The sequence below is a fragment of the Calliphora vicina genome, chromosome 1 (assembly GCF_958450345.1).
Source record: "Calliphora vicina chromosome 1, idCalVici1.1, whole genome shotgun sequence".
Taxonomy (NCBI): domain Eukaryota; kingdom Metazoa; phylum Arthropoda; class Insecta; order Diptera; family Calliphoridae; genus Calliphora; species Calliphora vicina.
In genome coordinates, this window is record NC_088780.1 from 98,212,450 (window position 1) to 98,227,011 (window position 14,562).

Genomic DNA, 14,562 nt, shown 5'->3' on the forward strand with positions numbered 1-14,562 from the left:
GTTTCTAAACCACTGTGCGACGTAGATAAGACCATAGTAAGACAATGGGTCAAAATCGGAAAAATATTTTTTAACCCGAAGTTAAATTTAAAAAACCAAAACTTTTTTTTAAAATATAAAAAAAAAATTAAAATTAAAAAAAAAATTTTAAAAAATAATTCGAAAAAATTTTTTTTCAAAAAATTAAAAAACAACTTTGGAAAAAAAATTAATTTTGTTTACCTAAAAATATTTAAAATTTGTATATGGAAGTATAATTCGGTGAAGGGTATATAAGATTCTGTTTACTATCACACGGTAAATAACGTCACAGTAGGCACTTTTCTAAAAATACTCAGTTTTTGGAACACATTATTATAAGGCCTAGGCATTACATGCAGAAACAATATCATAATAGCAATTCACTTGGTAGAGTAGAAAATGCATTCCACTTTGGCAATTTTCTAAAATTAATTTTCAATTGTATTCTTTGAATTATTGCAAATTATACTAAATGTTCAAGTTCATTAAAAATTTACTTTCAAATTATAATCGAGGCAATTTTTAGAATTTATAAATCACTTGAATAATAAAAAAAATAAACTTTTATTCGACTAATATAAAACTCGAATAAATTATATATATTTAGAGCTGTTAATTTAATAGTAACTGCAACCGAACATAGTTATGGCAGTCATATGAACAATTACGGAGGTCATAACATTGTTGATTAATTTCTTATGACTTTCAAAAAATGACTGTGATCATATCATAACCGTGCGTTTTATTTAAGTGATCGAGGTACAAACACAGATTGAACAAAGGTGATCACCAGGGAAACCGGAAATATGCAGTAAAAACTTTAAAATATGCTCTTAAAATTTAAAAAATATGCTCTTAAAAAACAAACTTTTACATAATTTTTAACCAAAAAAAAATATACTTTTATTTAAAAAAATCAATACAATTCATTTCTAAAAAGATAAAGTAACATAAAAAGAAAAAAACTTTAACAAGTAAAAACCTGTAACACAACAGCGAAAAATAAGTAAGACAAAATTTGTTTTTGATAAAGTCAAAATATGCTATTAAACAGTAAAATATGCTCTAAAAACGCAAAAATATTACATAAATATGCTCTTAAAACAAATATATGTAAAAATTTGCATTTAAGAGTAAAATATGCAAAAATATGCACTAACAAATCGATGCCAAAATTCTTAAATAGTTCTGAAACGTGTAAATATCTCATCCATGTGCTCATTAGACTCACCAGAAAAACATGCATTTGCATATTTTGGTTTCGCTGGTGATCACCATGACCCTTGAATTATAATGGCCCTAATTTTGTAAATCACGTCACCAAAGTGATATTTATGTGCAAAGCAAAAACAACATTTCACACATTTCAAAAATTTGTTTTTGTTTTTGTTTTATGTACAAATTGTGAACCAAACAAACGCACAAAAATTCAAGCGTAGATTTGCCTTTCATAATTTCAAAATTGTGTACACAAAACAAAAACAAATTTTTAAAATGTGTGAAATGTTGTTTTTGCTTTGCACATAAACATCACTTTGGTGACGTGATTTACAAAATTAGGGCCAATATTTCATCAAGAGTAATTATGAATATGAGGGTACATTTAAACCAAAAATCCTAGGGTATTAGGAGCGTACAAGATTCTCTTGGTTTCGCTTATTTGCAACTTTCTTAAGAAACTTCGAAAAGTAACACAATTATTCTTTGTAACTATTCTGGGAAAACGAAAATTAAAATTTATTGTATCATGTTTTTGTTAGCGTTAATCTCATTTTAACAACCGCCAAAATCATATCATTAAGATCATAAAACAAAGTTTATGCTAAAATATTCCACAAAACAAAATAAAACACCCAAGCTAACTAACATTAACATCTAATAATTTTTATTTACATTTTATTGCAGCAATTTCAGCTGATCGCATAAAATACATGCTGATGATCACCATAATCATCGTCATTATTAATGGGTTCCTGTCAATGAGTTACGGCTACTTGCTGTTGAAATGAAGAAAAACTAAAAATGAAAATAAAATGGAAACATTTTAAAACAATTGTATGACTAAAAATGGAACATAAAGGCTGCCAAAACAGGTCTCTTACTTATTTTTTTTTTTTTTGCAAAACTGATTATAATGATTATTTCGACTAAAAAGAACTGGCCGTTTTATTTATTCACATGTGAGTACATTTTCAGTATGAACAAAAAAAAACTGAAATTTATAAAAAGCCATAACAGTGATCTGTATTTATTTTTGTTTTTTGCTCTTTTTGCAAAAACTTTCAATGCTTCGTTGATTGCACAATAATCAACATAAAAAAGGGCTTGTATATAAGGAATAATAACAACAACAACAACATCAATCGGTGGCAGCAACAACATGCGATTTTATTGTATTCGGTGTGCAACATTTACTGCCTGGTGATTTTCAATGTCTCTACTCGTCTCTGTACTCTACTCTACATAAATAGATTTATGTACAAAATACTAGTGTACTCGTACAAGTACATATTTAGTTTAAGGCACAGGCGCAGTGATCTCTAACACAAGGAGGCAATAGCTCTCGAAGGGAACACGGGATATTAATTGGAATTGTAAATTTCAACATACGATCACTTGGAGAGCCTGCGATCTTTTCGCATATCTGGAATTATTTCAAATTTACTTTACTAGAAGTGGGCTAGATGTAAATACAAGTAAAACAAAATGGGCTATGTTTACCACAAAGACCAAAGGACCAAGCTTCAGACCTCCACGGCTATTGGATTGTGATCTTTCAGACATAGGTCTTATTCTAAACTCAAATTCTATGTGTGTAACCGAATCATTCAATTGGCGACAAATTCGGTTGCTACAACGAATTTGTTTTCTCTGTTTAGTTAAACATGAAGCTATATACTTATTACCAGAAAATCTTAAATGATTATTGGTATCTAGTGCAAAATAAATGATTTAATTTTGATGTTGTCGGATTCTATTACATAACTAATTGTGTGTTTCCGAAGTATTCTCTTATGTGTTTTGTTAATCGATTTCTTTTCGATCAAGATCAAATATCTTGGAGTAGTACGTGACTGGAAACTGTATTTAAATCACAGTAAAAACTCGCACGGAATATGGAGTTTATGTAACAAATCTATTATCTGTAAGTGGAGCATAAGCAAAATGTTATTGAATTGTGGACCGGCTTGAGTTGAATACAAGCTTGCTGAAACCTAACCTAATGTTAAACACTATATCCCACCTTTAAAACACCTATACATCGGTCAAATTCTACGCCCCTGCTCTCATCGTAGTCACAGACCACAAATATTGTTGCAATCTCTTAATGGTGGCTCATACGACCACATTTAAACTTTTATACAATATTTGCACATTTACTGGCTCGTAGTAAATGCCAGTGTGTCAGCACTACGACTCCAAAAAAAAAGTGCAGAAAAATACTATAGAAATAAAGCAGCATAGCACACAAACCGCCAGCAAAAAAAAGGAGTTGGAAATTAAAGTAAGGCAGGAGGTTTCTCGGGAATTGTTTCACAACAACTACTGCTCCGTGGTGCAACAATAGCATGAGCTAATAGTTCACAACATGCCACACAAAACTAAACTAAATTGTTTGAGTACAACAATACAAAACTAGTATACTCCAAAGGAGAAGACCACAAAAAATATATACATATACATACATAAGTATATTGTATAAATAAAAACAAAACAGACTTAATTATTTTTATATCTAAGATCTCTGCCTGAATGCCACAGAATTAAAAAAAAAGAAACAATAAAGTAAAATAAAGGCCACCACAATTAAATGATGAAAACGAAACGTAATGAAATATTCGCACTTGTTAAAAAAAAATATAAAAAGAGGAGACTAGAAAAGAAACCATATGATTTCTAGGAATCTCATTCATCTGTAGAGTTAAAAAGACTCCCCTTTTCTAAAGTGGCGAAACTTCAAAGTAAAAATTATCCAATTCAAATTGGACACATGATTTATTTTAAATTTAACAAAAATAAAATCATCTAATATTGTTTAATTATTTCGGGGGGGTTTGAGTTTTTAACATTTACTTGCCTATTCTATTGTTTATAATATATTTTACAATTTTGTCATTTTAGGAATTTGTTTGGGATCATTTATTTGTTGGTCTTGATGTTTTTTGAAAACAACGCAATTTCCAAATAAATAAATTCTTGTTTTTTTTTTAAACCAATACTTGTATTTGAATTGTTTGATAGTCTAAACACATGTTGATCTTTTCGATTTCTTTTTCTTTATGTTTAAAATACAAAATATTTAAAGATTGTTTTGTATAAACGAATGTTTATGTTATTTTCCCCTAATTTTATTTATGTTGAATATCGAGTACATTGAAGTGGATGACATACCAACCAAACCAAATGTGACACACAACATTTGCGCTTCATTTGAAATGTTCACTTTTTGTTTTTTTTATATTTTTTTTCTGGTTACTTCATCAAGTCAACTGAATTTCGTTTGAAAAACATGTCAAAAGCTTAAAATTCTTGCAAAGCATTATAAAACAAACAAAAATCTTATTTTTAATACGTAATTAGAGCCATATGAAAAGTTCTTTTGGTTTCATTATTTTCAAATATATTTACGAGTTAAATAAATCATTTAACATTTATTTACACAGAGAAAACTGATTCGTGGTAGCAACCGAATTTGTAGCCAATCGAATGATTCTGTCTTAGTGAACGAATTTTACAGTTGTGGATACAAAATGTTAGACTTGGTTACAAAAGTTTTGTTGCTTCAACCGAAATTCTTCTTTATCAATTGACTTTCAGTTGTTAGATCCGAAAAAGTCTATATGTGTAACCGAATCATTCGTTTGGCAACAAATTCGGTTGGAACTACGAATCTGTTTTCTCTGTGTAACAATTTTAAATAGTCTAGGTCATGGGAATATACATAATTTCATATGCAGTGAGAAACTGCCAATTGGATACGGTTCCATCCATACTGATAGACGAAATTTTCGGAGTGTCTATTTATAAGGCCGATAAATGCGAATAATACCACAATTTTGATAGACATTAGTCTTGGGCGACATCTTTTAGAGTTAGCATTGGTTGCAGGAGGGGAAACCGTGGTCGACCTTGAACGAAAATTTTGCTGATTGCAGCATTTAAATGATATTATTAATAAATTGGTGTTAAACGTGATCTATGATTACTTACAATTTATAGATAAAAATTAACTTTCAGGTAAGGTTGTTGTGTACCTTATCTGAAAGTTTCCCAAAGTTCGGAATGGGTTGAATAAAATAAAAAAAGAAATCCATCTATTTTATTTTTAACGGGTATAAAACGACGGCATTTCTTGATACATTTGTAAGTTATAACTTAAGAATACACCGTCCGACAAATAGAGAAAAATTCGTTAGACACGCACAGTCTGAAACTTTTAATTTAATGGAGAAAAACTGTGTTTTCAGTGATCCTGTGTCCTTTTTTAAGGACTTAAAATTTTCAAAGAAGTACATTTTTCAAAAAATATTTAAAAATACTCTTGTTATTTCAACAATGACAAATTGTATGTTAAAAGAACAAGAAGAGTTGTAAAATATTTTGTATTATCTTTATTTTATCCTGTAAGGACCAAAAGATGTCAAAAATGACCTTTAAAATGTTTATCCTTTAATATCCTTTAAGATTGCCAATAAACTCCTTTTAAAAAAATAGTGCGTTAAAGACCCAAATATTCTATACTAAATGTCAAAATTTCATGCTTTAGTGGTTGGCAAAACAATGGAAACATTTCCAAATATTCCATATGTAGCCCAAAATTTTAAATATGTTTTTAAAACAAGTAAAAACTGTAAAAACTCAACATTTAGGTGGAAGACCTCGTAAGACTACTCTTAGACAAGATAATTTAATAGCGATAGAGTTCATGAAATTCCCAAAAATAACTCCTCGAGAGGTTGTTAATAGCCTAAAATTAGAATAAGTAACCGAACAGTTAGTCGCAGGGCAAATGAGGCTGGTCTTGGTTGCTATCGTCCTGTGAAAAAAAACACTCATTTCTAAAAAGAACCGTTCTGCTCGTCTACAATTTGCCAGGGATAATTTAAACTGGTCGATACAGAAATGGAATACTGTCCTCTTTTCCGACGAATTCAAATACAATTTAAGAGGCAGTGATGGGACGACCAAAGGGAAAAAGATTAGATCCAAAGTACACAAATAACACTGTAAAGTTTGGCGGTGGCAATATTATGGGGATGTTTTTCACGGCAAGGTCTGTGCCCAATTCATATTATAAAAGATACCATGACAGGTATAGGATACAGAACCATATTAAACGATGTTATGTATCCATACGCTGAGAAAAATATGCCCCTAGTTTGGAGATTCCAATATTTTGTTCTGTAACCGAGTGGTTACAATCCAACGAGGTCAGAAGTATTTTAAAACATTTTTTTAAAAATGTACTCCTCTGAAAATTTTAAGTCCACGAAATGAAAAACTGAAAACCCAATTTTTCTCCATTTAATTTATTGTTTCAGACGTATATCATCCGGTTCGTGTCTAATATTGAGTGTCGTACGGTGATATCTAACAAAAAACAAAATTTGTTGATTTAGTAGCTTTTTATTGCTTATTTTCATATGAAATCCTATACAAATTTATACCAATGTATAAAGAAAATTTAGTTGTTAACAAAATATGGTTTTAATTTTTCAAATCGGTTGAAAATTGTAAAAGTTATTCAACTTTTCATTAACACCTTTTTTAGTATTTTCTCCTCCAGCGAATATGAATAAAAAAAAACAAAATAAAACAAAATATTTGTGCAGCTTTTAATTTACAGATTAGGGTAGAAGGGGGATTAGGGTTTGATGCGATCTCAAATCAAAACCACAGTACGTATTCTTAAATTTCTTCTTGTTTTGGATACTTATATATGTTGGCTTTAGTTTTATTCATTTCAATTTTGCCTATCTTATCTTAATATATACATATATTTTTTAACATTTATAGACTGACCAAAAACGGCGAAACTAACCCACCCGTCGGGGTAAATACGCCAAAGGGATGGGGCAGATCTGTCATTTGTAAAATAAAACAAAAAAATCAAAAAATATAAACGTATTTTACTGTATATACCTTAATTCGCAACACAAAGTATAATAAACTAACTATTTATTGTTTATTTTACATAATTTAACAAAAAAAATTTAAGTAAATTGTGATTGATTTTTTCTGTATGTTCAACATTTTGCTCTACAAAACGTTTTTACTATCATACTGTAAATAACGTCAAAGTGGGCTATTTTCTAGAAAAAACTCAGTTTTTGGAACACATTTTCCCCATTTTAGGAATTTCGGTGTTTGAAAACAAAGAATGGCAACATTAGTGACGCCATTGACTTAAGAACATTACTTCAAATTTTATTATGATGTCTGTAATTGTTCAAATTTTACATTAATTCAAAGTTTTTATTTTTCTTGATGGAAAATCACCACAAAATATTGTTAGTTTTTAAGGTAAATGACGTCCGAAAAAATACAAAAATTAATTCATTTCACTAAAATGTCAATCTTCAAGTCATAAGGTTTTCACCGATATCATAAACTTATATAAAAAGCTTATATTTGCTCTTCAGAAGCTCCACAAACCTTGCCCACTTTCAAAATTTTTTTTCATATCTTGCATCCAGCCGGTCTTGCGTGATCAAGATTGGATAAAGTGATGCCTCCGGATCATACCGATAATGATTTGCCCATTCTTCGTTATTCCAGCACAATAGAGAAGTACACACTCGAACATACATTTTTAACAAACAATTTTTGTTTTAGAGTCAAAAAATAGTAAAAAACTAAAATGTTTAAGCTATAAAGTGATTTTTGACAGCTATTTAGAATGCCTAGATATGTTCGGATTGCATTGATATGTTCACAAGAGTTATTCAGATTTACCGTAGCTACAACTTTGTTAAATATTGTTATTGAAAAATTAGGAGTTCCTGGAAGTTATTCTAAAAAAAGTAAAACAAATTTTCTTCCTATATTTTTTCAACAAAAGTGCACGAAAAAACTATTTTTTGGAAACAAATTTTAACAAAATTTATTTGGCGGACTCTTAGCTATATTATTGCTATATAAAGTTAAGCCGTATCACAAAGTCTGAATTGGCTGTTAACCAAAAACTGATGACACCTTTTTTAGAGGCCCCACTAATTTTCAGAAACTTTGGGGGCCCATAACAAAAAATCGGTCACCAAAATGGACAAACTGAGTATAGGGTTTTACTACCCTTTGGTAGTAGAGTCGAACCTATACTGTCATGATCTTGTGTTTTTCCAAAACTCTTCATTTGTTGCATAGTGTAATTATTGATAAATGAAAACATAACATAATGTTACAAAATCGGTTACTCGGTTTTTAAGTTATTCAGTGTTTTAAGATGTGCCCCTATGGTGAATGATCCCCCGAGCATTCATTTCATAAAAAAAAAATTAAAATAATTATAGTTGAATATGAAAAATTACGAAAATTACAGAAAAATATATGGAATATTCATTTTATGAAAGCTTAATTCTTTGCCTATCCATAACTGTTTAAAATTTTGAAATCGATCAAAAAAAGTTAGAGGTACTACGACCTAAAAATGTTTTTTTTTTTTCAAAATGACTCAAAATTTTGAGAATGTTTAAAAATCTTTGAAAACGGTTTAGTATGTCCTCACCTAGGCCTTAAACCACCAGATAAAGAAGGATTAACAATGACCTGGAAGTTTATAATTTAAATCACATAAAGAAGCAGCCCACTGTAACAAACCATTCAAGTTTTAGACTTTGGTATCATCGAAAAAAAATTATTTGATAATCTTGAATATTAATCTTGAAAGCAAGTTCTGCACCAAACACACCTTTCTCAACACATAGGCTAAATACACAACTTCATGACAAACCATTACAAATTACAAAAAAAAAACAAAGATTTGTAAAATGATAAACTTTTCAGCTGTTGATGACACATTATTAAGACATCACAATACAATTAACACAATTTGTTTGGTACTTCAAAATAAAAAATTCTTAAAATTTAAATATAAAAACGATTAATTTCAGTTCGCACCTTCAATTAATTTAAGCAAAATTTTGTGGTAATTGTTACGAAATACCGCACACAAAAATGTCTTAATCAAAACAATTATTTTCCAAAATAAATGAATTTTTGTTAATTTTTTGTCACACCAACCAGCAAAAGGAAACTCGGTAATTAATGCACTAACACGATTAACGTAAACTTAAACGTAACTGAAATAAATTTGAATAGAGCAATAAAAATTATAAGAAAATTGTTTAATGACATTGAAAAGTTGCCCAAAAAAAAAACACGATAGAAATCAAGTTTTCCTTTAGCAAATCAGGAATTACACTCCAGTTAGCAAATGAATGACCATTAAAACCATACAATTTTGTGAGGAAAATTAAAAACATAAAACGAAAAAAGATGAATTTCTACACGTTTCTTGATTTTACAACAGGGTGATAAATGTTTAAGCCAACACAGATTTTCAAGTGATAAGTCACGTTGTGTGAAAAAAAGAAAGAAAACGACAGTGAATAGGAATTGTAATTCGTTTTTGCTGTTTTGTAGAGGTTTTATTTAAAGGCGTTTGTTGTTGTTGTTGTTAGCAAATATTTAATTTCTTTGTCCTTCAAACTTGAAATATTAAAACAAAAAAAAAATAAAAAACGCTTAAAAAACAAACAAAAATCCTACAGACAAAAAGAAGGCACGATCATGATGATCGTGAGTAATTGACATGTGATTGTACGGTTGGATGAAGGACCGGCAACAAAAACAACAAAACACAACTTGAATTGAAATTTGCGATTTTTATAAACTGACCAAAAACGAATAATAAGTGAGCTACACTTCTTATACTGTGTGATGGAGGTGTTAAGTGGACATGTTGCAAAGACGACCTAATTTTATGATTGGTCCATAACACAGGTCAACAGCAAAAAAAAAAGCCTTCAATAGCCACTATATAGATCATGCATCATGGCTACCTAAGTACAAAAATTGTAAAATTTTTTAATTCTGTGGAAAGTGTGTTTCCACAGAATTCTGTGTGTTTTTTAATTTTTTTTTTTCTAAAATTGTGAATTTTTTAGATGTTTCTCCAAATAATTTATAACTCAAATGGGGTTAGTCCGATATTATTGCAGTAAAAGTTCAAATTTACAAGCATGTACTTTGAGTGTGCATTTTACATGTGTTTTGTTTTTGTTCAAATTTTTGTTACAATAACAAAACACATGTAAAATGTACACACAAAGTACAAAGCACATACAATTTTCTGAAAATTAGTGAATTCACTTAATTGTGAATAAATTCGAAAATAATCCATCGATTTTTATGGTCGATATCTCATTTTGTTCCTATTACATGTGGCTTTGCGATAGAGCAATAAATCTGAAAATTTGTTGCCGTTATCGATTTTTCATGATTTTTTTAAAATAAAAAAATTTGATATTTTCACAAAAAAAATATATTTTTCGCTTCAATTTGTTATTATAACTCCGAAACTACTGAGTCGATTAAAACACAATATATATTTAAAAATTTGTACATAGTATGGGAAAATGTTTTTAAAATTCAATCAATCGAAAGAAGAACATTAACTGCTCAATTTTATGTATATCAAACAAAAAAGTAAAATTTTGTGAAAATGAGCGAATTCACTTAATTGTGAATAAATTCTAAAAAAATCAATAGATTTTTCTGATTGATATATTGTTTTATTGCTATTATATTCGACAAAGTAATAAACCTGAACAAGTTCTGCCGTTTTCGATTTTTCATGATTTTTTTAAAACACAAAAATTTGCTATTTTCACTTAAAGTATTGTTTTTGTTAAGAATATCTAAAAAAAAAATTAATTTATCAACTTTTTTGATTTTAGTCGCTTTTCATTGCTTATTTTGATATGAAAGCTTATAAAAATTTATATCAATGTATAAATAAAACTAAGTTCTTTATAAAATATGGTTTTAATTTTTCAAATCAGATGAAAACTGTAAAAGTTATTCAACTTTTCATTAATACCTTTCGATATTTATGTAGGTTAATGTGTTTTTCGGAAGTGGTCCTTATATGGGAGCTATAACCAATTATTGGCCGATCTTCATTGAACTAGGTATAGCGATTTTGGTATATATGTGGACTATTTATGACGAATTTCTACTTAATAGCTACATTTATAAGACATTTATGTTTATTTAAGTAATTTTCGGAAGTGAACTTTATATAGGAGCTATGGTCAAATATGGGTCGATGTCTCATTTTGTTCCTATTACATGTGGCTTTGCGATAGAGCAATAAATCTGAAAAATTTTTATTTATAATTTTTTCCAGAGTTAGTCCTTTTAGCAGAAAAATAGTGTGTGTAAAATTTGATGGTATTATCTGCAATATATTTGCACAAATAACAAAAACTATTATAAAATTATCAAATTTTTTTTTAGGTTGTCTCACATTTTAGTTCATAACTCTGGTTCCACTGAACCGATTTTGCTGATTTTCAATACCAAACTGCTTAGGAGAACAATAAACATTTTCCTTGTAAGTTTACCAATTTTGTTTGTCTATTTTAGACGTGAGCGTGTTTTACATAGACAGACAGACGGACATATCTCAATCGACTTAGAATTTCATAAGGATCAATAATATATATACTTTGTTGGGACTCAGATGAATATTTCTCAATGTTACACACGGAATGACAAACTTATATATAAACCCATTCACCACTTATGGTGGTGGAAAAAACTTTACGAAAAAAAATATTAGTAAAATTTTTAATTTACTAGGTAAATTTTTTCGATTTTTTTTTGAAAAAGTTTAATAACTTTGGTTATTTGGTTTTCATAGAAAAAAATTAAAATATATATTGTTGAATTTGAAAAATTACGAAAAAAAATTTTAAACTTTTTATAATAACTTAAATAATTTCTTGGAATATACATTGTATGCATAAATAACATGAAAGCTAAATTTTGTGTCTATCCATATTTGTTTAAAAGTTTGAAATCGGTCTAAAAATGTGTGAGTTAGAGGTACTAGAGGTACTACGGCCTATCCTAAAACAGTTTTTTCAAAATAACTCAAAATTTTGAGCGTGTTTCAAAATCTTTGAAAACGGTTTTAGTATGTCTATAACCCACATTAGGTCGCTTTCAAGTTCTGACAAAAATTGTCATTTTGTAATCAAAAGAATTATTTGCTTTTGCTAAGTTTTGTACATCCTAGTGTATATAGTTTGGTCGGTCAGATAATATGAAAAGCATATGAATGCTGTTGTAGGGTATTTTATTTTAAAAATACACACAAATAAATTTCCACTTGATGATAAACATACTGAGTACAGAAAAGACTTTTATTTTTATAAAAAAAAACTAAACAAAAATAAAAAAAACAAATAACAACGCTATAGTCGGCAGTACCGAATAAAACTAATAATTTTCAAACAAATTTGTCGGTTTTTGTAATACAACCTTTTGAAAGTAATGGCAATTATGTTCATTGTCTTATATTTCAGCAATTTACAAAGAAATTTTAACGATTTTCAATTACAATAATCTCTAAAGCATATTTAATATACATACATATGTATATGTAATATATATGTAGATCCGTTAGTGATCTGGCGAGTTTTGAAATATTATTCCAACCGACTTTTACAGTCACAAATTTAGTATCCCCCCCACTCATCTACTTATAGGATTTATAGTATGTATTGCAAATGAATTTTGAAAATTCATACGGAGTGACAAACTTATATCAGAATACCCTTATCACCATGATGAAGGGTATAACAACAGAAAGAAGTCATATAATGACGTTAGTATAGTCTCTTATAATGCCATAAGAATGCAAGTGTATTTGTATTTTGACCACTTGTCTTGTTAAAAAAAATAAAAAAAAAACATATAAGAAATGTCTTGTCAAATTGCCAGGCAATGGATAAACAAAAGACTGAAACAACAATATAAAAATAAAATTAAAATAAAAATCTTCCATATAGAAGAGATAAAAATAAAAGAAGACAATAAGGAACCTGTTAAACAATTTTATTGTACGAGTGAGTAAATATTCTGTATTTTTGCTAACAACCTTCAATGCTGTCACGAACGAAATGGGAAAAGCGGGTGCTGCTAAAAGAGTTGTTAATCCAATTGAGGGGTAAAGAATCAATGTCTGTAATCTCCATTTTTTCCAAAAACTTATCTAATAATTACATCTAGTTATATTTAATGAATGCTTGTCATCAGTCAATATGATACTAACAAATACGTTTTTAACCAAAATAAATTAATGGTCAAAAAGTAAGGCAATGTCAATTGGAGATAGTTACCTTTGTTTTGCTCTTATTCAATCAACAATGTTACCACATTTTGAACTTTTTGCAAATTACTTTGGCTAATTATTTATAATTAAGTGTTTTGAAAAAAGTTTTGTTTTCAAATTCAAAAAGGCTGAAATTAGCCAAAGTGAAATATTTTAAACTTTTTATGAATTTGCTTCAAACTTATATTAGTTCATTTAGTTCTAATATAATATAATAAATAGGAGAATAGAGACAGATACAGGATTTTGTTATTTATTACAAAAACTAAAAAAACACAATTTAATTCAATGAACCGATTTTTAGCAATTAGGTAGTTTCTGAAAATTTATCGATAATATTTTATCTTTAAAATGTTAATCCTCAAGTTCTAATACCAAATACTTAAACATAATGATTCAGGAGTCACACAATGTTAAAAATGTTAAATAAGACGTGTTTATTTTATACCCACCACCAAAAAGATGGGCTTATATTGAGTTAGTTATTCCGTTTGTAATATATGGGGGATTTCATGTCAAGTGAACCAACTTTTGAAATCGATGTCTGCTGATCGGGATGAAATTGCACCAAAGTTAGCCCTATTGGATATAAATTTTTCAACAAGATCGGTCGAGAACTCTCTGATTTAGAGGTGGTCAAAATTTTACATTTTGGCCAAACAGGTGTTTTTCTCATCCATGTAACTTATTACCAATTGTTCTTAGCAAAAAGTGTCCCAAATAGTTTAGATAGCTATGCCTTCAATCTTTCGAAAAAAAAAAATAAAAAATAATAAAAAAAAAATTCGAATTTTTTTTCCGAAATCAAAAACTTTTTTGAATGTCCCCTTGTTTTTGCTCAAAAGAAAGCTTAGGTATTGTCCTTGAAGACATTTTTGGCTGCTTAGTGGGATGCGAGTTGGATATCTATCAAAATAAATGTTTTGTAACTTAAGACACTTAATTTTTGATTTTTGTTGGCAAAATAAAAAACATTTTTTACTTTGCCAACATTCTTTTAAGAGGTTTTTGTTCGATTTTTGGGTTGCGTGTGGGATATATATCTAAATCAATATTTTGCAACTCATGATATGCCGATCGACATCTATGTGAGCCTGTCTAGGGGAAAAGACCTTATGGGGAATAAATTTATTCAAAAT